Source organism: Haliotis rubra, unplaced genomic scaffold, assembly GCF_003918875.1.
Source record: "Haliotis rubra isolate DU_JTF1 unplaced genomic scaffold, ASM391887v1 Scf146, whole genome shotgun sequence".
Taxonomy (NCBI): Eukaryota; Metazoa; Mollusca; class Gastropoda; order Lepetellida; family Haliotidae; genus Haliotis; species Haliotis rubra.
Window position 1 is genome coordinate 1,289,954 of NW_025765403.1, and position 4,950 is coordinate 1,294,903.

Consider the following 4,950-nt stretch of genomic DNA (forward strand, 5'->3'; position numbering starts at 1 on the left):
GCTTGTTTAAATATTGGAAATTTTGGTGTATAATTTGATGAGGGGGAACGTTGGGCTAAAGTTTTTCCTAATTTATTAGCTATGTCTAATTTATCAGTTAGTATTGTGTTCCCATTCTTTAGGTGATGAACACCTGATTTTGTTCCTTTTCCCTTTATCCTTTTCCCTATATCCAGATTTTGGATATAGGTGTTCGTGAATTATTTTTTGAAACACAGTTTCGCCAAGATTGACGTTCATTTTGCTTGAAGGTACGACGCGCATTCGCATTAAGTATTTTAAATTTATTTAAGTTATGGACAGTTGGGTGATGGCGGAAATATTTCTTTGCCTTTTTCCTCACTTTTCTAGCATTTTTACTGTCTGCATTAAACCATGGCTTCCGTACATGTGGAGTGCTTGAATCATCATTGTATATACACAGGTCATTATTGGAGATAAAATCTTCCAGTATTTTTTAGTATTTGTACCACCCCAGAGTGCATTATGGCCATTTAGATCACCCATTATAATGCAGGGTTTCGGAAGTTGATCATAGAGATCAGACTGCTTCAGTGTTGAAGAAGGCTGAATATACAATGAGCTTATTGTAAAGGCAACATGAAGAGTGGGTCTCACTGCAACGGCTTGAAGATTAGTTGAAAGTGTTACATGGCTGTGAATAACATTCTGCTTCACAAGGATTGAAGATCCTCCAGTGGCCCTATCACCCGGCGGTGAGAAATAATGATATGCATCTAACTGACGTAGATTAATAGTATCTGTCTGTTTCAGATAAGTTTCCTGCAGACAAAATGCTGATGGTGCCATATCTTGGACTAATAGACGTAACTCATCAAAATTAGTCCTTAATCCTCTACAATTCCACTGTACTATAGTTTTTGGAATACATTATCTTTTTGGTGGGTTGATTGGGGATCTACCCCGCACTTTTTTGTAGGGCGACAAGCTATGTGCCCTGGGATGGATGGTGTCAGAAACTTCCATATCCTCCATTGATCCAAACCTATTAAACAATTTTATCTTATCATCTGACTATTAGGGGATCGATTTGGTTTCGAAGGTTCTGTTCCTGTTTTGGTTTACGATTTTACTGTTTGTTTTTCATTCTTCCTTTCACACTGAGATCGAGACTGAGAAGGGGTAGGAGATACGTTTTGCTGCGTAGAAGGTGGTGTTGTCTGAGTGGACTGTTCAGGAAAGATAGGTTTGAGATGATCTGTATTAACTGATGTCAAGTCAATCTGATACGAGCTTGATGAAGTACTTACTGGTGAAGTAGTTCTTGTTGAAGAAGTTTCAGGAGTTTTGGTGACGGAGGTGTAGGTTTCAGTGAGTTCAGTGGATTGTACAATTTCCTGGAAAATTTGATTCTGTTAATTCCATTTGCTTTTTCCAAATGGGACATTCTTTAGGGAAAGACGAATGAGTTCCCGAACAGTTTGCACATTTTTATAGATACTATCACAATCTTCTGTTACATGTGTATTCTCAGCACAGTGAGCACATGTAACAGACAATGTGCAAGTATGAACACCATGTCAGTATTTCTGACACTTGAAGCAGCGCAGAGGGTTCGGAATGAATACATAAACGTTCAGGGTTGCAATAACCTGCCTTGACTGACTTTGGAGGAAAAGGAAAAAGGTGGGTGTTTGTTTGAACAATCTCATTATTTTTCCTGCTTGTAAACCTTTTGACGAATGATACTCCTTGGTCTTTCATCTCGGATACAATATCGAGCTCAGTCATCTTTGCAAGTAGATGATCACAATCTCTAACAATACCTTTGCTGGTGTTAAACGTTCTGTGAGCTGACACCAGAACCGGGACTCCGAGCGTTTGATAAATTATGTTATTCCAGAGGCACCTTCAGAAATTGAAAAGGGATTTAGTGTAAATGGAGTATTGTTGAGAGTCTCGATAACCAACCACCGTGACCAATAATCGGTAGACATGGAGGATCGATGCTGATCATCGTTTTCAAGTGGACGTTGTTGTTTTTTTGTTAGGGGTTTGATATTCCATGGTTGTTGTTATATTGGTTCGTCATCCAAGCTCCCCACCCACCACGGAGTATCATATAGACACTGCTAATAACAAGTGGATTTCCGACTTGCAGCACCAATGATACTTGGATGATATACTCCAGCAGAAGAATTAAAAATAATTAATCCACCAGATTGGCCCATGAGCCACCGGCTTCTGGCCATAAGACTGTAGGTAATTTATAGAATGAAAGTTCTTATTTGAATTTCGAAGGAAACATCACTAAGCCAAGACATTTGATAGTAACATTTACCAATATAATATATACATGCACATGACCAGCCGATTAATTGAACCGGACCCATTCAACCATGTGCCTAGGTGAAGTAAGTGGGGAAGTGGTGTGTTGGGCAAAGGAACACTGTTTCTGGAATCAGTGCCCTCAACCACCAGACTTCCGTCTTCCACCGACACAGGGGCGCAACCCACGGCAAACAAGTTGCCCAATTTGGTCGCTCCTTGTGACCAGCAATGGGGTGCTATGTACCATTTTGACCCCGGGTCCACACGGGGGTTGAACAGCTCCTAGCGTTACCCAGCACCCACCACAATGAGGTGGCTCTTCACGGGTGTCCATTCGATGCAGTGCCATGTCCCACAAATCCAGATAATGTTGGCATTTACAAATATAAGCTCCTTACAGCGTTATTTCTTTCTTACTTACGGTATTTCGTATTTCTTGCACTCCTGGTTCTAAGCGTAGGTGGCACGTGCTGGAATGGGGCTTGGTAGCATATATAGATTAAAAAAGAGCTGACTCGCAAGAATGAAATTGGCACCGACGTGCCTTCTTCAGTTTAAACGTGTTAATGACATATGTCTTACAAAACATAGTTTACTTCCTGTGTGATACGTAAACAAGGTTTCCCATTTCCTGGACAGCTGGTTTTGACAGCATGTTACACAAGAAAAAATAGTGTGTACGAAAAAGAGGATTTATTGTAACTGGGGTTGACATTTTCAACACTTGGAGCTGGTATTTAAACCCATAATAAATGTGGTCGTGTTCGTTGATGCCGATGGGAGGATAACGTTGAGTGAATGGGCGAGTGAGATAGATTAAATGCCTCCTTCGGTTCTATTGTAGTTACATTATAGGATGTCAGCTTGATGGTTGCTAGAGTTGGCTATAAATATACTGGGACTGGCAGTTAGATCATGAGATATATTGATCAAGTCAACCACTTCTGAAGACCTTCTGACTACCACCTTCGCTGATTATCTCAGCAATAAAAAGTGAAGACCTTGGACATGGACGCGCCTGACTTTAACTGAACTTGCCTACGTCACCCTATACGCCTGGTTCACTTACAATGAGCCAAGCTGGTAACACTAACTACACCTGTTAGTGAGTAACATTTGTTAGTTCATACTTCATATAAATTCAAATGTCAGGTATCTATTCTGAAGAAACATCTACGCCTTCTACTTACTATCTACTGGCAATGCAATTCAAGCGATTTTATCAGAAACCATTATGTAAACACTGTAGTAATATGTTGGATGATTGCTTTCAAAATATAAAATCTGCTTCACTCAGAAAAGGATATGTTGAAACTTGCTAAGTGAATCGTAAAACAATACCAAAGAAAATGAATACATTCGAAAACCAGTCGATTATGTCACTGAAGATCTTTCACGGTGTATTCACCTCATCGTTTGGCCCCGGAAAAAAATGAATGATAATTTAGATACCACAGCTAAATTAATGGTTCCAACACGGGACCATGATATTTGTCAGCATTCAAATATTTGAAACATTCAAACTATCCTCAACGAACAATAAATATGATCCTATGTTTATTTGGCATGGCTTTGTTCACAGAGATCGTTGCGATCACTACGTGTGAAATGCGTGCGTGTACACTACAGGTAATAAAGCCATTTTCCACTGTGTCCTCCTACACCGGCCTTACCGATTGCAGCATTTGTACCGATCACCATAATGAGACAGGAACCCAAACAACGTACTCCACTGAATACAGGTACTAAATTCCTTGCTCGGGATTAATGTGAAGCGTGGTTATCGGTTTATATTCTAATCTCCAGACGAAGGTCATTTCCCATTTCCAAATGTACTGAATGAGAACTCATTCGCAACGTTGGCGGAAATATGCGGGAAGGTGAAATTATTAAGAATTAATCTTGGTGTACTGTTTCACGTGCAAACGGATGCCAATTTGTAAATGGATACGACAAGCTGCACTCAGTGTGCAGGGAGCTTGTCGACCTATTCACTCAAAGTGACGTGTGGCAATAAACTGTTATGAGAATTATATCTGGGAATTGGGTAGTAATTTAGGCTTACTCCTGAGGATGCCCAAATTCCCGTTTATTTAGACTTGATCCAGCCAAATATTGATCAAATTATCTCTGTGTGGATACTTTGCCCAGTGGCATTTCCAACACAATAGAAAAGGGATGCACACGTCAACGAGCGATTGAATTGCCTGCATTGATACATAAAAACATAAAATGTTATCAGGTCACGCATTATATTTCTTATGTATTCATATCAATTCCATCCTTCCCCCCAAAATCGCAACGAGTGGCTCATTAAATTATGTTGCAGTTTGAACCACAATCTTTCTAATCTCACACCTAAGACAAATCTAAACACGTAAAAGAGTGAGAGTGTCTTAAAACATAGTGATACACATTCCAATCTTTGAAATACAAGTGCTATCGATATTCTGTTGTCTGTCATTCAGGTGAGAAATGCATCTTTTCTACTTTTCTGCTTCGCAAACATAACTTCAATTTCACACAACCTGATACTCATATAATCTATTCACAAAAACATTTCTGCCTCACTACAAGGATAGTTTGGTTAATCACTAAAGATGTGTTAGGGATCAGAATAGCTGCATGGGAATTCAAATTATAAACGAATTCCGTTAT